We start from the raw sequence: 24,353 nt of genomic DNA on the forward strand, positions 1-24,353 counted from the left end.
CTTAAGCGCTTTTTTGCGTGCCTGCAGTTACGCGCTTCTCTCTAATGCGTATTCTCTGGTCCAGGCTGCTGACACACCCACCAAGCGTAAGGTAGACCAAAAGTGCGTATATGTGTAAATGAAGGCGGGCTGAAGGAAATTAGGCGGTGATGTCATTATTTTTGGGCTGTCTAGAAATCACGAAACATAGAGTTTTCCCAACACTTGTACATGTCATTGAAATCCGTGAAAATGATAAAGTTCACTTTTAATTTGAAACGCTTTCATTGATAAACAATGACAAATGTTGATTTGATCAGATCATTGATCTGATTATTGCAGTGTGACTGAGTCACATTTTTTTTTATTTTTTTTTCCACTGGTTTTACTGACTGAGTCACAGTTAAAATCATCATCATCATTATCGCTGTGACTGAGTTAGATGCGCTGGAATTATGAGGAAATAACCAGGCCGTAGAGCATTCTGCTTTAATACACAGGGATGTTTGCAGTGAAACAGAACTATTGGCTTCCATAATACGCAGTTTTAAATATAAATATTTTAAAGTGACCTGAGCTGAGCCTCATTAAAATATGTGTGGGAACAGTTTCTGGTCCTTCCTTATCCGCATATGACAGCTTGTTTCACTCTGTAGTAGATCGAACTGTGACTTTACGTTGGACATAGTATGAAAATAGTTGAATCACTGTGACCAACGTGGACAGAAGTCTGCGTCTGTCAGAGTTTTAATTAATCGAGCAGCAGCAGCTGAGTGATCACAGCTGCTGCTGAGTGACACACGAGTCCGTGTGGCTTCAAATGTAACCATATTTCTAGTGCAATACAATGTTTCACCTTTTCAGGGCGCTGCACTTATTCCAGGGTTAGAAGCGCGTAAGTGGAAAAGGACTTACGCACACCGGACAATGCGCGTAAAGCCAGTTTTGAATGGGAACACCCACATTTCAGGGCTGCTCCACCCACAGTGTGTAACTGCGATTGAGGCGTGTAGTGATTGACTTAAGTACAGGGGGAGAACAGCACACAGCCAAAAACAGCGCCACTGTGCGGCTTTTTGGACTTATGCACATGGAAGAATAGAGCCTAAATGAATAGAATTTATAAATTGATGAACAAATGCGTTGTGTTTTAGTTTGGTAAAAGTACAGTGTCCAAGCTGTCCTGTTAGACCTCTATGGTGAAGTGAGAGATATGTTACAGGAGGCGGATAATTTGGAGATCTGTATCTTCACAAAGGAAATAAAGAATTTGCTGTCCATTATTGAAGGAAAGCAAAGTGAAGCAATTTGTTTTCAAAGCATTTGTAGTAAATGTTTATTCATGGCCATCACTCAAACTGCACAGTAAATGTAGCAGAGCTGTTTTGAGGTCAAACGACTAATTTTGTACAAAAATAAACTGTACAGTAATTGTGGTAAAAAATTAAAAAAAAGACAACAGAAAATACTGATTGTGAAGAATCTATTAGTATAGTGCAGTATATTGTTCAAAAACCTTACTCTGCTCTTAATTTCATCAATGTCAAATTTTCGATGATGTAAATGTTAGAATGTTACAGAAAAATAGTTATTTTCTAAACATTTTATTATACATACTATAGTTTACAACAGGAAAAGAAAGAACAGGCTTTACCATCCTAAACCCATCTAAATCAATCTAATTCGGTTTTTCAATAAGCCGTGACAGCATTTAAGTGAGCTAGGACTTTCTCCCCTCTGTTACATATAAAAATGAGATCTGAATTGTTTAGTGACGTGTGATGCAGTTTGAAGCACAAGCATGGTGTGAAATTGCTACTCCGAGTTGACCGACTGCCTGGAATAGTTCTCACTGTTATTATTAACCATGGCCATGACAGGTGTACCTGATTGAAAGATATTCGCTGATGTTTCTGAATGAGTTCCAGTAGTGTGTTGTTGTGGCTTTCATTACATTTTTTCACCAAAACTTTAAACTGTGCAGCATGTAATTCACTTTGATTATCAGAAACAACAGCAACAGGTACGGTAATAGCCTTGGTTAGCAGGACGAGAAATTTATGTTTTTATCCAAGAATAAATTCAAACAGGTGGCAGTAACATTCACATGTTTCATCTTACATTGGTATATATTCCACAAAATATAGGATAGGATACTTCATTGTTCCCAAAGTAAAGTCTAACAGACAGTGGTTCAGATTTAAAATGTATTTACTTAGCTCTAAATTTGGAGAAATATCTAAATAGCAAATCCAGATAATAAGCATATAGAACAAAGGCATGTTTAAAAATGTACAACATTATTAATATCCATTACTAAGACACAATACACTCATTGGGTTGTGTATTAGCTCATGTAGGTTATGTATGTTTTGAAATACTGACCAATGAGAATAAATTACTCTAATTTTACAGATTTAGCTACAGTATACCAAATCATTATGTTTATTTTAAAATTGAGCATATTTAACTTCCTTTAAAATGCTGACTAAATAATAATCTACTTATTCATGGATGGGAAATAATCATTAAAGGGGCAGTATTATGAAAAAAACTCACTTTATAATGGTTTTGCTAAAGTGATATGCATCCCTTTAGCATTATTCAAAGGGTCAACGTTAAAAAAGTTCTGTTTCCTCCATCCCTTGTTATTCCACATTTTGGAAATAGTCAGCTCCAAACGGGCGAGTTGGATTTTTCTTGCGTTGTGATGTCACTACGCGGAAACTCCTCCTCCTGACAATCCTGGCTCCTCCTACCCTATAAGAATGTGAGCTCCTCCCTCTCAAACTACCTCACAGCTAAAACAAACACTGTGGTTTAATATAGACTATACATTATACTTTATTGTCTATAAAGCTACATACACAAAATGAGTTATCTGCATTTAACCCCTCCCTGGTGAGCAGTGGGCAGCCATGGTAAAAACCTAACCCTGTAAGTGTTACAAGTTAGGTACTGATCAACATCCCACAGTAATGGACCAGGGAGATTAGAACCAGTGAGCCTACGATTACACGCCTGCTCCCTTAGTATCCACAGATATTACACTGTATTTACATTCAGTATATATATAATCTAGTATAGAGATTATCTGAAGCGCAGTGTGATCGCTCACAATCAGTTCCATTTTCAGTAGCAGCTATATTGTGTTTATATTGCCTTTGACATGATCTACAGTGTTTGTGGCCCAATGCTGTGATAAATATACACCGTGGAGCAACATTTTTGTCAGACTCACAATCACTATAGCCGCTTAAATATCCATGTGTTTTACTGTAATATACAGTTTTTAAACAAGAGTGTGTGGATATCAAAAGAAAATTGCAATTGTGATAACGCTCTCAGAGTGAGGCATGAAGTCTACAGACACGCCCACTCATGCATATGCATGAAGGTCCCAAAACAGCCTGTTTTTAGAAGCGTCTAGAAAGTGACTTTTCAGAGGGATAAAACTCCAGAAAATAGGCGAGTTCAGGAAAATAAACCTCAAATAATATGTTGTTGGGGTTCGTGGAAAACAAATGGAGATGGGTGAAAAATAGCATAATACTGGACCTTTAAGATATTGTTGAGATAATGTGAGCAGATAGATTTGGGGGAAACATGAGCAGAGGTCATCATTAGAAGACACGAAGAAGCCTGAGAACTCATAAGGAGTTTAAATCTCCCTATCTGTTTTGGATAAGTGAGATCCTTGTTCAATATTTGCAAGGTCAGACTCAGAAGATCAAAGACTAACAGGTGGAATCCTAAACTGAATTAAACATAAAATACCAAACAGAATAACAACAAGTATTACCAGCTAAGCAGATCTTATAAACCTCTTGGCAGCAATACTGGCTCATCTCAACTGCTGATTAATTTTGTAACTGAAGAGCTTATACAAGGCAATAAAAGGAAATTATGCCATCTTTTAAATACGGTAATTTCCACAATTGATCTGATGTTGTAAAATAGCAGTGGTAAAAAAAAACTACTTAGCACTTTGTCTTGTATATTACATTGGTTTACATGCTGTTTTTTATGGAATTTCAAACCAACAGTAAAAGCACTATTTTAATGCAATAATTCCATAGCAGTATTTTTAGCAGTCTTCCAGCTAAAGGTTCATGAGTGGGTTTCTCATTGTCCATTAGTTAGGTTAACTGCAGTCTCTGTGCCAATTAGGTTGACATTGTGAGTGCCTCTGGTTTTCTATGTTTATTACCCCTGCAATGAGGAGGCGACCTATTTGCATTTGTCTTTGGGTCAGCACTTGTCACCCTGAACCAGCGAAGCAGGAACATAAATAGATAAACATCTGTTCATCTACAAATATTTTCAAACCATGGTGTCATTCATCTAACGCTACATTTAATACTTTGCTGCGTTCTGTGAAACCAAATGGAATTTTGCTCCAAAGAACCAGAACCAACAACCCGAGGTGAAACATTAGTCACAAGCAATGCGTGATTTAAACACACACAGCAAACAGCTGTACACACAAAATAAACACTTAACTTCTTATTAGTTACTATTTCACTCTCAAGCATCCTCTCAACTACATCCACAAATCTCAACTTTGCCCTGGTGTGTTTGCTAGCAGTCATTTACAGCTCATTTAGGGACGTTTAAGAACAAGGACACAAGACAAACAAGACATGAAAAGAGATGTTCGACAGGTTAGAGATGTGTGCATATTTTGTCTTTGCCGGAATCCTTTGCGCTCTGCCCTTTTTTAGGCTAATTTACAATAAACAGCTGAGTTAGAGATTCTGTTCAATTGGGGCTGGAGGGGTGTGAAAGGGGGAAGTCTGAGGCGTGGGAAAGAAGAACAGGAGAGGCAGAGCAGCTTCTCACATACAATGATCTATTTATCAATTCCCCGTGCTGTTTCTTCCCTCTCCACCCATTTTCTCTATTCCTCCTCCCTTTCCTCCTTGCCTGCCCTACTTGCTCATCCTACTCAAACATTTTAAATTCCATTTAGCAATGCTCTTTTTTATTTTGGGTTTATCTTTCTCTCCATTATGCTTTTCCGATCGCTCCTCTTACTGCAGAATACAAAAAAAAGATGCAGGAGGGACTATTGCATCACATTCCCATTTCAATTGCTCCATCGTAACTTGTGCATTTTCAAATGTATTAGTGTGTGTAGGTTGCATCAGAAATAAAGAAGCACTGAGGGCAATACAGAGGACTGTAATAACCATAGAGCAATTCACTTCTGCAGCAGTGCAGAGTTTTAATTAATGTCTAAATATAGGGATGTGAATAAATGCTTGGAGACTGATTTAAAAAAATGCATACAAATTTCCTGTAGGCATATGGCTTAATCAACATTTTGGTATTCAACATTATATCACAGAGGGTGTGTGAACAATGTGTTTAAAGTTATCAGTAACACTGGCCAGATTTGTTAGAGGTATAAGCCGAATTCAAAAACCCCAAAAAGAAAACATAATTAAATACAGAGCACCGAATTGTGACAAATTTTCAATTGAGCAACTAATCAATTATGTTGATACTAGCTGTTTTTTTTATTTGACTTATTTGCTGGTGAAACCATTAGCTGGCATCTGTTTAATTACTCCTTCCTTGAAGAACTACATTTTGACGGTCCTACCTAAAAAAATAATTACTGCATAAAATCTCCATCCTGGTAGGAACTCATTAAGGTTCAGCATCTTCTAGCTTAATATTTCTTGTGAGCCAGACCCTGCTTATACGTGTTGCCTGTATCATAGGAAAGCCTTTTACTTCAGAGCAAGAGTCGGTTTTAAGATATCAAAAGTGAATATTTATTCTTGGACACAAGAGATGAGATGTGATGGGACTGCCAAGTCTTGATATGAAAATGCAGATGAGTGGTTTTAGTCTGTTTAAAAAAAAATAAAAAAAATCCCTGCATCAGATGTGAACTTAGCAGTTATTTTTGCTCCACGTGAAGACAAGATGGCAGCGTTTTTTTGCTTCTGACTCTGACATTAGAAACTACTGATAATGCGTACATAAGATTTGTATGAAAAAAGGGTATTTTTTCATTTTGGGTTTTTCTTTTTCAGTGTTTGTTTGTTTTGGGCCACAAGCACCAGTGTGACATTCAAACAGCGACTTTGATTAGACGGTACTTAAAAGCCTTTCCTTCTCTTTATGGCTTTCTATCTGTGTCAACAAATCAAACCTTTGCTGACGGAATTTCTTTAAAGGGCCCATGTTACGCTAAATTGACTATTCTGTACTTTAAACAACATGCAAGTGCTATTTGGGCTTCATACACATGCCCAAAGTGTTTTTTTCATTGATTCCCTCAATCATTAGTTAGAGGCTGATTTGTTCCTTTCTTACTGCATGGTGAGTCCAAACACCTCGCTCCAATTTGATGACGCGTTCCCACTTTGATGACGAATTTGACGCGGCACTGAGCTGGAGAAGCCACGCCTCCAGGAAGCTCTCTGGCATAATTGACATGTAAACAGACACGCCCACAAAGGTGAGCATTTCAGCATCCTTTGCGCAGTGCTATGTATGTATTTTCTATAGTCTATGTATGTACCGGCGATTGCCCCGCCCCCACGCTCTGTCTCATGTTTATAAAGCAGCATGAGCTCGACTACGGAGTGGGTGGGAGGAGGGAAGTCAGAGTCCCGTCTATAGACACGCCCACTCACGAATATGCATAAGTAGGCTGCAAATCAGCTTGTTTGTGTAGAGTTGCTCAGAAAGAGGCTAAAACTCTGGAAAACAGGCGAGTTTGGGAAAATAAACCTCAAATTCTATGTTTTATATCTGTAATATTACGTGAATATCTGTAAAAGTCAAGTTTTTCTCTTAACTCTGTCTGCTAGCGTAGTATCTCTTCTTCACTGCTACATCAGCTGCATGTCAACCGACCACTGGGTTACCAGCGCCCCCTGCTGGTCGAAACTACAGTACCCTGACTAAAATGGAATCTATTATGAAATAACTAATAGCTTTCACATTTTTATTGTTGTAGGCTTGTCAATAACACATAATAGTCATAATTTCAAAATTCCTGTCAACTTTTAAGATTTTCTTTTTACAAAAACATGGTGGGCCGCCGGTGGGCTTCTCTACCACCACTGGTGTTTGACTATTTTAGTTGACTTTTGACACGTAATGATTGTATGTTACAAAAAATAAAAGCAAGAACTGTAGAATGTATTCATCTTTTCAGTTTAAACTGAGGTTTGGAATCATCTAGTGTAAGTTTTAATCAACAGGAATGACAAATAAAATATATGTAAATGTAACAAAATATTGTTGTTTTATCAAAAAAAAAAAATAGCGCGCGCCGTCTTGCGGCACATGCGCATTGTTGGCCCTGATTTTGCTTATATACATACAAAAAAACTAAAAATAAATAAAAACAGTTTCCTCACCTGCAGCGTGGAATTCACTAAGATTGGAGCAATGATTAGTGCACAAGCAGAACTGGTGCAAACCATCAGTATTTTAATTGAGCATTTTGCTTGTTTAATGTGGAGAAGTCAGTACGTACAAGCACACTGACATTTGAGGAAGTTAAATTTGAGGCAGATTATTGAATATCTGCTGCACAAACATTTAATAATGTGTAAAACTAAATAAACAAAACATTTTTGTTTTTTTTTAAACAACAACTTTAAAACTTAGTGATATTTTTCCCCCTAATTTGATGTGGGTGCTCCTCCATTCAGTCCTGTAACTTTGCTCTGATCAGTACATGCGAAACAGGCAGATTACAAAAACCATCCTATTGATCTGCCATTGATCTGAGTTAATACAGCCACACAGTCTGTCAATCAGTCTGCATTATTTGAAAATGAAATACTGACCATCTCGGCAGCACTGTGTCATGCACACTCTGATGTCACTATTGTGCCATCAGTGATGATGCGTAAATTACGCATCTGATCTGCTGAATTTCTGACCTGACATCAACACGACATGAAACTTTGATGTGAAAAAGGAGATCAGGGGAGCAATATTGATCCATGGTCATATCCATATATCCATCGCTGCGCACAGCGACCCTCTTTTCTTTCTCTCTCTCACACACACGCACGCACGCACGCACGCACGCACGCACGCACACACACACACACACACACACACACACACACACACACACACACACACACACACACACACACACACACACACACACACACACACACACACACAACTGGATCCTTTTGTTATTCTCCGCTGTGTTTTCTGTCCACAATTACTGCAGCGATATGATCTCTGCGCGTGTGTTTGTACCTCCTTCTTAGTTGTACTATTTTTCTGTACTAGAAAAATCAATGCAAACAGTTCCAGATTTCATTTTTTCTCCCCCTGGGAGAGCCACCTACTATGCATATTCATTAGAGGGAAACGCGCTAAATCAAACGAGGGCTCATTGGGAAGCGCGCTCACGCGCACTACAGATTCCCTGCCCTTTGTACTCTTTATTAGCGCGTGGAGTGACGTTTGCACACGTTTTAATATCCCTAAACCTTTTGTGACTCTGCCTCTCATTGTACGTTAAATGTTTGCTAATCGAAATGAGGAATCATCTGTTTTACATGCTTTCTAAAACACTGGGGCCCTCACTGTGATAGATGAACTTTGCTCCCTTCCTGTTGTTCCCCCCCCTCCTCATGTTTCCTTCTCTTGGAATGTGCACACACTATGATGATGATGATGATGATGATGATGCTACTGTTAGTGCAGTAATATGTCCAGGAAACAGAACGTAGTGGGGCTAGAACAAAACAGGGGGGAAAAAAGAAAAAAAAAACGAGCAACTCCTGTCATTTGAACCAAAATAATTCACTCCTGTCCATGTTTGGTTTGTTGCCATGGATACATAACCATCAGACATCCTGTTCATAGGTGACTTCAAAGTAATGTGCTGATCTTTTCAGGGTTTGTTCAAATGTGTATAATATAAATGATGATATACATTAAATTCTTATTGTTTATAAAAAAAAAGATTAGAAAACCAGAAGCAACATGAATTTACCTAAAAATATAAAATAATTAAAGTTAGTAAGAAAAACTAACTGCTGTTCCATGTGTGTGGTTCCTAATATTTTTGTCCTGTGTACCCCCTTTGCATTTTTGTGAAATTGTAAATAATATCATAATGATTCTCTATAATATAAACCCCTAAATGTGTCTCAAACATTGGTTCCCTGAGGCTTAAACTACAAATTGAGTGAATGAGTGGAAGTTAAAGTGGAATTTAGTTAAATTACAACTTTTATCTGATGACTTCAATAGTAAGTAAATTCATTCATCAGAAGTGTGATACAATGGGCTTCACAGTATAAAATAACCCTGTTTCAATAAATTATAGAAAATATAGTATAATATTGAGTGATAGTATTGTTAGTTTATGGTGAATTTGTCCAAAAAAATAGCATACAAAGAAACTAGGAACATTCCCCGATTATTTTTAAATGAATTAATACATCTTTCCAAGTACCCCCTGCAATGTGCTCCTGTGCCACTAAGGGTACACATACCCCTGTTTGTGAAACACTGCTCTAGAATACTGAAAACAAGTTGATTAATCCAGTCCTGGGATAAACACCAGACAGACCCCGATGACCCCATGATAACAGAGGATGACAGTGTGACTTTTCTTCTCTTAAGCTTTGAAAAACAAAGCAGAACATTTTAATAAAAAAAGATGATCATAATTATCTCAGTGATTGATTCCAGTTACTGTAACTGAGTACACAGCCAAACTTACCAAACCATGACCGTGACAATCAGATATTGGCTTGTAAACCATGACCCCCTTCCCCAAAACTTGGGCTGTTTGAAAAGTAAATGCCCTCAAGTAGGAGCTCTCCATGGTACCAGGCTACATGCTGAGAGATTTATTACTGTAGTTCCTACGGTTACTAGACACACAGTTCCAGGGACAGTTGCAGTTTCAGGGGAGAATGAAGGGCATAAAGGTCACATATTGTCTAAATTTACCCTCAAGAATAATACTCAGGGCCTTCTCGCTACCGTTAAACCAACATGCTGCATTTTACATAAAATACTTATATTTAACAATTCACTGAAGAGGGACACTTGACATCCACGATCCAGCTAGTGTAGCATTTTACATGAATACATGAATGCTGTTGGCTGCTGTAGTTGTTTTGGTTTGAAACTTTATTCCACATCAACAACAACATTAAAAATAGCAGTGAGATGCAGCTGTGCCAAAAAAGGGCTTATGTCAAAGATTTGATTTAGTTTTTATGTTTTTCCCATTACATGTGTGCCTGCATTAAGTAATTGTGCCAGTTATGTTACACTGTGATACTTTACGGTTTCCAATGACTAACCTATACACTCTTAGTAGTTGGAAGCAGCTATTATCACACACACACAAAAAAAATTTTTTTTCTGTGAACAAAACACTGAAATATTGCTTTTGGAGTAAGCTTGAAACAACCATACAGTGACCTTTCCCTTTATTTTAATGAAGCAATAAGTTAATTGTTGCAAAGGTTAACTTAGTTCCAGCTTCAAACGTAGATACTGTATCTTAATAACAATTAATTTGATTTCATATAGCACTTTATCATAGACACTCAAAACACTTTACAGAATTAAGACATTATTCTTTCACTTCACACTCAGTGATGGTATGCTACTATTTTAGCAACAGCTGCCAGGATGCCATAGTGCACCATCTGCCCCTCTGACATTCATACTAGTGTATGAATGTGGGTGAAGCGTCTTCCAGGGACACAATGACAGATACCACTGGAGCAACTGTCCCCCACTGTGGCAACTGGAATTCTCAGTGGTCTCCCATCCACCTACTTACCAGGCCCAGACCTGCTTAGCTTCCGAGATCTAACGAGATCGGGCAATGACAGGCTGGTATGGCCACAAAAGTTAAGCCTGCAAAAGGCTGGGGTTGTGCCGACTTTGTCAGAAGTTGTAACTTTTTCATTGAATTTACAAGAATTGGAGAAAATACACAATGTTACATGGAATTTAGAAACCCAGGAAATCCACTGTGATGTTTTCTAGATGATCAAAACTGTCTGTGTGACCATTTATGTGTAATGGAGAGAGAGGGAGGACATAAATCTGGCAGCTCATTTTCTGTCAGGATTGTGCATCCTTCTCACAGCGGGTTTTGTTTTTGTATGAACAAACAGTAATCAGAGCAGGGAAACCCAGCAGGGGGGCAGTCAGAGAAAGCCAGAATGAGTGAGAGAGTGGGTGGAATGTTTCTTCCTTCTGTGTCCTGCAGTTTACGCTTTAGTGATGGGGTGGAGGGGGAGATTACACTGAAAAGATAACTCAAAGCTGATTGAGAACTGTCATGAGGGTTGACACGCAACATTGCCTTGATATATGCTGCTTTCAAGATTATAGTTCATCTTCCTTTAACGCACTTCAATCTGCAACGCTTACCATATACGCAGAACACCAGTAGATGACTGATGCTATGCATAAATGTCAGATTTACCATTGTTACATTTTCACATTGGCATGTAAAAGATTTTTTTTTTATTTTTGGAAGGAAGGAAAAACTTAATACAGGAGTTAGGTTTTTCAATTTCATCGCTGGTGTCTTTTGAAATTTATGATCTCATGTTCCAGCTTCAAATGTAGATTTGTTAATAATAATACATTTGATTTCATATAGCACTTTATCATAGACACGCATTATTCTTTCACTTCACACTTAGTGGTGGTAAGCTACTATTGTAGCAACAGCCGCCAGGATGCCATAGTGCCCCATCAGCCCCTCCGACCACCACCAACACTCAATCACACACTACATTCATACTAGGTAATGTGGGTGAAGTGTCTTGCCCAAGGACACAATGACAGATACCACAAGAGCAACTGTCCACCACTGTGGCACCTGGAAATCTCAACCTACTAACCAGACCCAGACCTGCTTAGCTTCCCAGATCTAATGAGATCAGGAAATGACAGTCTGGTATGGCCACAAAAGTTAAGCCTGCAAAGGTTGTATATCACAGTGCACTGTCGCTAAACATTGAAGTTTTATAAGCACATAAATAAGCATTCTGTCTAAGTATCAATCCATGCAGGGTCTACAGAGCCCACAAGGAAGCAGACAGAGCTTATTTTATCGCAATATAAATTTCATTTTATTATCATGCCATTGAGGGTGAAAATACTTAAGTTCTTGTCTTATTATTTAGTAACATGAAGAGATGAACATTAAACATTTAAGCTCACTGTTTATGTGAGGCTCTGTGTGCTAATGTGTGTCTGGCTGCAGCTGGAAGGTTCTTTCTATTTCGGCTGAGCAGTAACTGAGGGTGAGAAAAATAGAGAGAGGGTTGCAGAGTGACAGAGGGAGCGGTTGGTGTGTTTTCAGCTGATCCACTTCCTCCCTGATGTTGGCTCTCATTTGTCTTGGCTGAAAACTGTGCACAAGGCTGGAATACTGATGGCTGTTATACTGCATCTCCTCTCCTCCATCTCAACCTCTCTTTCTACCGCTTGCTCATCTTCTCTCCTTCCATTCATCCTCTCTTCACATACTCTACATTCTGCCTGCTCAACTGATTTCCTGCCTCCCGTCTCTCCCCCTTTTTGCCCTCCTCATCTTGGCGCTCCCCCGATGCAGCTGCACTTTTTGTCGACCCAAATTTTGTCTTGCAACCTTCCTCTCCAATCCCTCTATCCATCATCTCTCTATCCGATCTCACTCAGCCTCTCATGCTGCTCGGTCTATCGCTTACTGGCTACATTACATAGCTCAGCTCGTCCTCCTTTCTGCTATTTTTTTTCATTTGCTCTCCATTCCCCTCAACCCTCTATTTATTCTCACCTTTAGCAGCCTCTCTGCATCGTGCTGTCTATTCTGCTTTCTCTCATTTAGTGTTGCCCCCCCGTCCTCCTCATTTAGTCTGCCTCCTGACACCTTTCTGTTTACTCCTGCTCTAGCTGTCTTTCTCCGACTAGTGCGTATTAGTTCCTGGTCTGTGTGAGACGTAGGGGAGATGAGATGTGAAACCAAATGTGTGTATGGGTGGGTTTTCTACAGACAGAGATTAAAAGAAGAGAGAAAACGGCAGCAGAAATAGACAAAATGAAAAATAAATAAATAAATTACAAGCAACAACTGTGACAATGTGTTTCAGAACCATGTTTTTGTGAGGTTGTTAAATTTTTCACTTCCAACCATATGCTGTCCTGCATTTAATGTTCCCAAGCCTCACTTTAACTTGACAATTACACGTGTAGGAGTTGAAAACAGAGTCAGATCCTTACCTTCAATTTTGTTTTCTTTAATTTTCATTTGACCGTATAAAAGTTTCCCTTTTTAATCCGTGTACCCTTCGTTCTTTGGTTATTCCGTTATAAAATCAAATCAAAATAAAAAATGTAGTGTGGTTATTTTGTTTTAATGACCGAAACTGAAATACAGAAAAATAAAAAACCAGACAGGCAGCGTTTTTCTTTTTTGAAATAAAATATTCTGTTTGTGTGACATTTGGATATCTACAGGAAAACTATGGATGAGAGCTCTGCCCCCACTTGTGGGTCCCCTTTGTGTGGTGAGCTTAAAACATGAAGCTCACGTTCATAGTTTTCCTGTAAATATCCAAATATCACACAAACAGAATATTTAGTTATTATTTTTCATCCCCAATGCTTGTTTATGTGATCACAAGAGTTAGTTGACAACCAGGATAGTATTTAAACTTGTAACCTAAGCGTTATTACTTTTCTAATATACTTTGTAGTGGATGTGGAAACCATAAAAGCAATTTTTAAAGCAGGAGTGCTCAAGTGTGGTCCTGCAGAGCCTCTTCCTGCTCCAGTACACCGTACATAATGTAATTATTGTAATGTAATGAAATGTAATCATCATGTATGCTGAGCAGATGGTCTACACTTTACAATGAGCTGTGATGGACCAGGGTAGCACTTAAAACATGTTGGAGAGGGACTCTCCAGGACCAGGCTTAGGCAACCCTGCATTATTTCATTAATTTATCATTTATTTAGACAGGCTTTAAGTTTTCAGTCCACTCGGAAAACATGTTGTCAGTTTGTATTTGTCCCATAGGTGTGAAATTATTGGGCACTGTGCACATGTTTAGGCCTGGAGGTGAGATTATTAATGCTGTTTGGTGGTTGTGTTGTTTATGATAAAAGCCTTAAAGCATTAAAGAGGTCATTGTTAGACTGTGCTGAAGGGGCTAAGAATTGTACTTGCACCAAGAAAATCCTGCCTAAATTTGTGAAATTAAAGGCTAATATTATCCTATTGTCTCCAAAATTAGCTGTGAATATGCATTGATATGACTGAAAAATTTCCCAAACCGTAAAATGCAGCTGTGCCCTACTACCGTATATCTATTTCATGGTAATCACACAATTATTGAAAATTCTAATTTTACTTATCCTGTAGGGTTGGTGGAGCCTATCACAGCTGCCGGTGGGTGAGAGGCAGAATAAACCTCCTGCATAGAATGGCAGTCAGTCACAGCTGTTACCCACAATGATTTATTTTATTACATAAAATCATGGTGCAGATGTTTTTAAAATGTGGGACGCAAGAATAGATAAACTAGAAGAAATCGCAGCAAACGTTATCACACAAAGTAGAAGGAGGAAGGGGAAAAGTGTCAGTGTCAACCCCCTTACTGGTATTTATTTACCAAAATTAACATTTTTGACAGAAACCGCAAATAGAAAAACTAATAAAACCGAAACACTGAAAGAAAATATTTTGCCAATTATTAGTACCATTGCATTTATGGCTCTGACTGTGTACTTATTTCAATAAAACCAAGACATTGCAATTGCATTAATTAATAATGCTTCAAATAATGAATCAATTAATTAATCAACAATGCACAATATTCATTAGAAATACAAAATGCAATGTTTATCTTCACCCCATGTATATTAGATATTAATGATCCTATAACTGATGGGGCTGTGAACAAAAGTCAAATTAAATATGTTCTTTCGTAAAAACACAAAGTGCCTTTAAGTTCTGGATGAAGATAAGCTTCTCTATGAGCACAGTGAACAGTCTGTGTGCGTCTGTGCATCATTTCTTGCACGCGTTGCTTTCATAGATATTATATATGTAGACGCCGCATCGACTGTGGAGGGAAGCGTCTACAGCGCCGCCATCTCGGAACGGTGCTGATGGAGAGAAAGGTGCATGGACATGTAAGGCATAATATATTGTTAGCAGGTTGTTATTAATGCTATAGTGAAACAAACGCAGACAGGACAAACAGACCCATCTATGTTATAAATCTAGTGTCCCTAGCAACAGCCTGTTACACAGAAAAAAACAGACTCATTGCAGTAATTGATGGGTTAGAAAGAAAACAGCATCTATTAGAGCTAATAATAGGCCTAATTAATGATGGAATTATTTTTGTCATAGACAATTCTTTATCTCTGACAGGGAGTCAAATACTAAATACTCTTTTAGATAGTTTTCTGTGAGGATTGTTTATGTTCTTGTTCCACAAACACACAGACGGACAAACGAAGGGTAAAATATAACCTTATCGCTCCCTTACTGCTTCTGTGCTTTGCAATATTACAATTAGAATACCAGTAACTATAAAATAAAATATTAATAATAAAAAAATAATACAATAATATAATTATAATTATAAGAACAACAATAACAATAATACAGTAGTAGTACAATTAAACAATCATAACAGAGTGGTTATACACCTGTGACAGACCACATACGCATGTGGTGGAAAGTGACACATTGACTTTAATAGAAATGTCTCAGCTTCGTTGCAGTTACGCACGCAGCAGATACACAGCAGTTACGCATCCAGTGGAAATTAGGGGCGAGAGGTGTAAGTGTGCATAGGCATGTAGTAGTGTGATTATTATGGTATGTGAGTCTCGTGCTCCGTCCCTGTGTTTCTGTTCCCTGTCTGTCTCTGTATCGCTCCATGTTTGAAGGCGTGTTAGGTGTTGTGCTTGTAATGTTCCAGTTCGTCAGTGGGCAGCTGTGTATGTCCTTTATGTTCAGCCGTGGGTCCCTCCTTCTCCCGTAACTATAATCAGTTGTCATTTCAGTTTCTTTTGTGTGTAAGTCGGTACCAGTTCCACGTTGTCATATGCTTTTGTGTTGCCTGACTTTTTTGGTCAGCATCATAGCAGGTTTACTGCAAAATTATAAAAATTGAGTTGTTTAAAAAAAAATGTTGGCCTAATAATATGTATATATAATAAATATATGTTTTAAAATGTGTAACAAACTACAAACGAGTATGAAAACATTACCACCTGACCAATCAGTTCTGTTGGAAAATGATCTATCCAAGACTTGGCTGGTCATTTTCCCAATGACATCCTATAAGAAAGATATAGATTTTCATTTGATGGACTGACTAACATTTGTCAGCTGATTAAGCCTCATTCATTTGTTCATGTATTCACACTGTTGGCAACGCTGAGAGCCTCAGTCCTGTAAAATACTATAGGCTACATAAAATACAAGTCGGCTTACTGAAATGTATGAACTATTAGATCTATTAGAATTATTAGAGCCTTGGACCACACTCCAAATGAGGCGGATACATGAATAGAAAAGCTTTTGTAATGTAAGAAAGTGAAATTGATCAGTGTCCATTGGAAACAACTGGCTTAAGTTAACGTGTTGATAACCAGCTTCATAGTACAGCTGCTCTGTGACTGTGAACGTTTAGTTAGGTGAAACTTTGTAGTAATAGCCCTTTAGGAAACGTTTTGTGTATTGCCTTGTTAAAGGTGCAGTCCGCGACTTTCAAATCCCTGCTCTCTTGCCCTGCCTCCAAACTTTCCAAAGTCCCTCCCTCAGAGGAGCTAACAAGCTAACGTTAGTCCGACAGCAACATCACAGTGATATAACTTGCTCTGTTAAAAGCATATTACTGCAGTGCTTCTCTCTCTCTATGTGCACACACCTCAGCAACAGCAGCAGCAACAACACGTGTCACTTACAGCAGCCCATACGGAGGCTGCCGCACACACACACGTGCACTACAGAGTTCTAGTGTAACAATTACAAATCAAACATAATGTAAATCAAGCAGCAGTAAATATCTTTCAAGCAGAAAAGTCATTAATTCCATCTTCTACTCCTCCAGAATATACACTGTAAAAAAAACGGCGTTACAGCCTCCGGAAAGGGGCGGGGCCTGTGAGCAACAGCCCATCAAACACAATCCTGGCTCTGATTGGTTCTTTTTGCTCGGTTGTGGTGCATTGTGGCAATCTGCCAAAGGCTGCAGGAGCAGCGGGGGGGGGACTCAATGAGTCTGTTTTTTTCTTATCATGATTTCTGGTTTCTTTGCCAGAAAAGGAGACTGATTTGATTGACACCATATTTGTAAAATATTTTCCTTGTATTCTCCGTGAATGAAGTAAAAACACTCCACATTATGGAAATGCAATGTGTTTACAGTGCTAACCAAACTTTCAAGCAACAATTTCAACCTTTTACATCTTTTTTCCGAGCAAGCATTTTTTGATTTATTAATTAATAAGGCTTATACTATGGATTTATCTGAGAAATTTGTTTTTTTTTGTACCCAGCCACTTTTAATTGAGATAACTTTTAAAAATTACCTATTTTTTTTTTTTTTTAATTTTACTTCATGTACTGAAGAATATTAATTATCCATATTTTTTTATATCTATAAGGAACAAATGAATTCAAGATTCTATAATCATGACTCTGACGTTACTTGGTTTTTTATTTCTCCTCCACCTGAATTCAGCTGATTCAGCTGATTAGAATGAAAATCAACTCAGACTTGAGAGGATGTATGCCAGATATCAAAATACTGTCGGGAGGGTCTAGCTGTCATTATAATTAAATTTGTATTGAAGCCACATGCTGAATCACCTTGTAGATCATTTCAAGAGCCTTAATTTTGATTAGAGCATCTACTGAAAGGAGACCTTTTAAAAATAAACTCTGTCTCCAGGGTCATTATGTCACATTTATTGTCAAAGTCAACTAAAAAAGGCTTTGCCCACAGTCTGTACTTCCTTGGTGACCAAGCTTTTTTCAGTGGCTCTTTTCTTCTTTCAGTCACTGCTTTAAAAACAGGATGAAATTATTTTGGTATTAGCAGAGAACAATAGAAGTGTCAAACAATCCACACCCTGCTCAGTACTACTCACCGTTGTTGTCGTCACATTGGTTCACAATGTTTCTATATAGAACTATTTTTATAGAGCTTTTGTGGAAACTTAATACAAATATATAGTTGATTTATAGATTAAAACACACACATAGGTAACTGTTGGCCTGGGCAAAATTTGTGTGGCCCTCAAAGCAAAATTGTAATTTGTGAAGTTGGAAGTTATATGAAGCCCATCATAACACACAAAACTCCAGAAACACAGAAAACAACGGCAGAATGCACAACATGTCTACAAAAGTACACAAAATAAGAAACACAACAACATATACATAAGGACTTAAAAGACACACAAAATGCCAACCAAATTGCACAAAATAACAGAAATATTTTAAAAATGACAGAAAAAACAAAAAAAGACAATAATAACACTAAAATATACACATAAAAACTTGAAAAACACACAAAAAGGCAACAAATATTTGCCATATGCAATAAAACAAACAAAATTAATTGAAAAACATGTGAAATGTTTAAAAACGTGAAAAAAAAAAAACAATAGGAAAACCCACACAAAAGGACTACAAAGATAAAACCCTTTGTTCTTACATGTATTAATGCTCAGATTGATGATTATTCTAAATGTGGCCCTCGGACCACACAGTCATATTTGTGGTTGGCCCCGCTGTGATAGAAGTTGCCCATCTCTGCTGTATAGCCCGTAAAGGGAAACAACAACTCAAAATGTTTTTTAAATTAGTTTTGTGCTATCCAATGTTAATGTTAATGCTCTGATGGCGTTTGTCAGCAGACTGTCAACTAACTTCATATCAAGGCTTCTTCCCTTCACATTTCTTTTAACGAAGGTGGAAAAAAAAAAAAAAAAGAGGAGAACAGATTTCTCCTTTTTTACATTTCTCTGAATTTAATGAGCATCTGCAGCGGAGCAGTCGATAGTTTGCTGATGAGCAAGAACTCGTTTGTTTTGATCATCCACTATCTGGAACACTTCAAAGTTGGCAGTCTTGAAAGGTTTCCTATCGGATGGATTGGCAGTGGAATTTCATGGTGAGCAGCCCTGATGGAAGACCTTTTAAAAAAAAAGTTAATTTACAGTTTTTTTAGCTTAAGGATGTGTAGGTCATAAAAGCCACAAAGTACTGCTTTGTTAGCATTCATTCATGGAAAAGTAAACTGCCAGATTTACCATGTTAGTCCCTTTAAACTTTATTCCCAAGCTTACTTGTGTTTGCACAGCTAGTTTTCCCCATCTGGGTGCATAGTAAGCATTTCATATATGAATGTTTTTTTTTTTTTTTTAAAGGGATTAAATTACAGCCAAGAAATGCATTAAGCATTTGTAAATATTGATGCTGTATGCTTTGTCTTTCACAACACATAAGGCTGTACTGTCTAAAAGTATTGATGTGATTTTAACTCACAAGATTTATTACTTTACTCTCAGGATCTCAACAAAAATGTCCTCCCTAAAACAATTCAGGCCGTTTTACTGTATAACTACCTCAGGAATGAGGCCATTGATCCAGTTTGCTAAAACAAAATAATTCTGTACATACAGAGGTGGCTTATTTACATATTACAGTATCAGAATTTTGGGCTTTAGATGGCTAAGGTTTTCTCCTGGGTCTGACCATATGTTCTTTTTTTGGGGCTTGACATGTCAATACTTTGGTTTACACAGTAACTGCATCGACATGTCCGTTTTATATATCAAAGGACCACAAAGCATGTATTTAATCTTAGTAGCTCTTTGTATACATTACCATGCTACTTTGATCAGTGTTCATTTAATCGCTATGACTAACTCAAAACAAATAAATGTTGATGTAAACTGTAACAAAATACATTATATTTTCCTTGACTAATAAAAACTAAACCACTGAGCCTTTGATGTTGTGGATTTGAACTGTGAGATGATGTGAGCTGCTGCTGGAAACAAACTGCTGACATCTCACTCTCACACAGTTTATGTTCTATCATGCTGATTGCTACATTTTCATACGTTGTATACAATTATTTTTCTAAATATCCTTGTTGATGGTCTTTACTTTATTTTTTAATACATATAATTTATTTGAATATAATAATACCCTCCCCACCACCACCACCACCAACAACAACAACTTTTCCGGCACCTTTTAGAGAGCTGGCTCTTTTGGCTCCCTAGTGGCTCCTTAATCATTTTTGGTGCTTAAATTAATTTATTACCAACAATAATGTACAATTATGCACAATTAATAATGTAAAAATACATGCACTATATCAAATGTTTATTATATAAATACATCTTTATTTATTCACTCTACAGAGTGATAAAAAATAAAATAAATTACAAAGTGCAAAAACAAATGTTTAACTCTATACAAATGACCTTAACTAACTTTTAGCTTTTTACTACTAAACAACAACATACAAAACCTTACAATCACATAACAAAATATAATTTTTTTTTTTTTTTTCTTGTCTGCACATGCTGTCAAAGGTCAACACCACAGGAAGTGCAATCATTATGAGACAGCAATGCATATTTTATTATTGCAATAAAATACATTGATTTATTTTATTGCTTAATTGTGACCATCACCAGCCCTCCCTAAGGAAGGGTAAGAAATCTTTTATTATAGGGAGGATATAAAAAGGGAGAGCAGTGTTACACCTAAGTGGAGGGGGAGGGGGAAGGGGAGGGGAAAGGGAGCAGGGAGGAGAGACTCAAGGCAGGAAATAGAAAAGGTGGGGAAGAATAGACTGTTCTTCGTATACCAGCATATGTGCAAAAAAAACAAAAAACGCTACTGCAAGCCCAGGAACTGCCCTGGGCCCGCAGATGCAGCCAGGCCAGCAGAAAGAGCGAAAGCCAGGGAGCCCCAGGCAACCCCCCCACGGCCGAGCAACCCCCCAGATGCCCCCAAGATCCCAGGCCGAGAGGCAGCCACCGCCCCCCACACACACATCCGAGGAAGCCCCAAGCAGCCGAGCACCCAGCGCATCCCCCCACCGACCCCAACCCCCAACCCCCCGATGGAAGGGCCCAGAGAGCCCCCCGCCCGAGACCCCAGCAGAGGAACCAAGGCCCCCGCCCAGCAGACGGCCAGAGCCGCGCGGAACGGGCAGCCGGCGGGCGCCCGCTGGTGGGCCCAGAGCCAGTAGGGTCCTGACCCCAGGCCAGAAGGACCCAGAACGGAAGCAGCACCGAGAGCAGCACCCCCAGGGATGACAACCACGCCCATAGTTGCCGAGGGCACCAATAGGATGCTGCAAGCTGCCCCGCCGGCCCCCAGGCGCACCGACCAAGCACCCCAGAGCGTGCCAGATCGCCTTTCCTTGATGCCGTCCCCCCCCCCCCCCCCCCCCCCCCCCCCCCCCCAACTAAAGGGCCCAGCCACACTGCAGAGCCCGGCTCACAGGACGCCGCCCAAGCCGGGGCTATCCGGGGCCGCACCCGCAGGTATGGCAGGGCGCGCCCGTACCACCCGCCCCGGCGGACCCCCGCCAGGACCGGCCCGGCCAGCCGGCCAGACCCGCCGGACCCAAAGGGCTCCACTGCAGGACAGGGAACCCCCAAGGGCGAGCCCCCGGGCCAGACCTCCGTCAAGGCCACCCCACAAGCCCATGGAGGTCCAGGAGTACAGTTAGATCAGTGTGTTAGTAAAGAGTGGTGCTGGCAGTTGCTTGCAGGCTAGATCATCAGGCTAAGAAAGAAAAATCAAGATTCAATGCAATTAGAAAAGGAGTCCAACGCTCCTCAAAGCAGGTTATTTTATTTTTTCTGAGAGCAGACATCTTTTCCATGGAAATAAATTCTATGAGGAGATTTTGCCATTGGTTTATATTTAAGGATTTTTTATCTTTCCAATTCACTAATATTGTTTTTTTTTGCTATGGCAAGTGCCGCAAGGATGGATTGTGATTGGTTTGCTGGAATATCAAGCATAGTCAGGTCTCCTAACAGACATAGATTTGGAGATAGAGGAATCCTGTGGTCCAAAATGGAGGACAGTTTTTCAGTGATTAGAAACCAAAACTGTTGAACATGCGAACAAAGCCATACGGCATGTAAATATGAATCAGCTGTTCCCTGGGTGCACTGAGAGCAGATGTCTGTTGGGGAGAAGCCCATTTTATACATTTTCTGTTGGGTATTGTGGGATCTGTGGAGGACCTTGTATTGAATGGCGGTGTTTTTCTGTTTCTAAAGTCAGGGTTGTGCCAGATTGGAGACAGCATGTTAGTTTTTAATTGAACATTTGTAATGTCCAGGGCTTTCCACCACGCAGTCAGGGTGGAGGCAATCAGTGGGTTTTTAAAGCAGTTATGACGTTTGAGGGTCGCAGTGATAAAAGGGAGATCAGAGAGTTTAATATGTTTGCAGTCTAGCTGTTCCATTTCTAGCCAGGTGTTATGGTATTCTTTTGGTTTTAGCCATTCTGTTAAATATAGAATTTGGTTTGCTAGGTAATAATGCGTGAAAATAGGGGCTTCCAACCCTCCCTCGCTTTTATTTTTTTGAAGAGTTGAAAGGCTTATTTTGGGTTTTTTATTCCTAGCATAGAATTTTGTAATTGTAGAATCTAATCTTTTGAACCATTGCGTTGGTGGTTTCAGTGGGATCATAGAGAACAGATAGTTTATTTTAGGTAAGATTTTCATTTTAACTGAGGCTATTCTGCCAAGGAGTGAGATGGGGAGATTGTTCCACCTCCGCAGGTCTTCTGTGACTTTATCCAACAAAGGGTCTAGGTTCAGTTTAATTAATTCATTTAGGGGGAGGGGTATTGTGAGTTTTGGGTTGCTGGGTTCCATGAATTTTTCGTTAAAGGAAGGATTGATGATTTTGACCAGTTAATGGAATAGTCTGATAGTTTAGAGAAGCTGTTTATTAGTTTAAATAATTCTTCTAATGAAGAAAAATAAAGATTAATTTTGTGTTCTGAGATGGATGAGTGGATTCCTTTAATAACAGTATTCTGACGAACAGCTGCTGCGAGAGGTTCAACAAATATTGCAAAAAGCAAAGGTGAGAGTGGGCAGCCTTGTCTGGTTCCCCTCTGCAGTGTGAAGCTTTGGGATGTTATTTTGTTTGTGGTTACTGAGGCCTTAGGTTTAGAGTATAGGGTGGAGATCCATTGTATAAATATATATAACAAAATATAAAATAAATGTATAAAAGAAAATGAAAACAAATCTCAATCCAGGTTAAAGTTTTCTCCTTCAGTGAAGTTTTGCATTGACAAAAACCAAGTGCCTCAGCTTTGAGGGGTTGATCCTGGTAGGTAAACTGATTTTGCTACGCGAGCAAGCAGGAAGTGATGTTGAGCATGCATGGAGTTACCAAGAAAGTGCAGAAAGTGGCGGCGCATTTAAACGCGCGAGAATTCACCTCACGGAGGGACCGCGAGCGCATGCCCATGTTTTATGCGTGTGGTTATTGTTTTTGGGTGTAGATTTTGCTTAGCGCAGACAGAGACGACACACACACGTTGTCCAATCAAATGTGGTTTGAAGAGAAAAAAAGAGAGAGAGAAACAAAGCTCCCGTCGCTCACGTCAAAGAGCCGGTTCATTCATGACCAACACATGACTAGTGTATTCCCGTCTGTCTCTGCGTGTGTGCGAACGTGTGTATACGTCTGTCGTCTATCGCTATGTGCGGTAGGTGATGGGAGAGCAGGGTTGTTTGCCCCTGAGTGGTGTCTGTAAAGCTGTGTGTGAACTTCCTGTTGTGATTATATGTGCCTGTAGTTGTAGTGACACATTGCAGGTTATGAACTCGCTGTGTGTGTGTGTGTGTGTGTGTGTGTGTGTGTGTGTGTGTGTGTGTGTGTGTGTGTGTGTGTGTGTGTGTGTGTACAGACACATTATTCTGTGTATTACCATCTGTATCTGCGCACAGCGGTATGGGCTGACTGAGTGGGCGTGTCCTCCTCGTGGCAGGTCAGCAGAAAGCAGGGGTTTAGTAACTCTTTAAATGATACTTAAAATAATGGTTTTTTTTTTAAAAAGAGTACTAAAGGATTAAAACTATTTTAAAATCTCCATCATTATTAAATGTCAAATTACACATCTTTACCTCCCTTATTACACAAAACAAAATGCTTACATTTAAGTGCAATTTAGCACCTTCAAGAATAAATGATTAAAAATTGATTGTCCCTGAATAGATCTCTACAGCTTTATAGAGGTTTTTATTAAATAAGTATTGTTTTAATTTCTATTTTTGGTCATCACAAGGCAATTTATTGCCATT

The 24,353-nt window shown here is 39.0% G+C and overlaps 1 protein-coding gene and 1 pseudogene across 1 annotated transcript in view; one reads left to right on the plus strand and one right to left on the minus strand.

The window, feature by feature from the left end:
• LOC114464516 (protein ELFN1-like) overlaps window positions 1-24,353 on the plus strand; it is a 314,605-nt gene that overhangs the window by 83,913 nt on the left and 206,339 nt on the right. The window lies entirely within an intron of this gene.
• Window positions 10,742-10,859, minus strand: LOC114472468 (uncharacterized; annotated as a pseudogene).

Source organism: Gouania willdenowi, chromosome 1, assembly GCF_900634775.1.
Source record: "Gouania willdenowi chromosome 1, fGouWil2.1, whole genome shotgun sequence".
Taxonomy (NCBI): Eukaryota; Metazoa; Chordata; class Actinopteri; order Blenniiformes; family Gobiesocidae; genus Gouania; species Gouania willdenowi.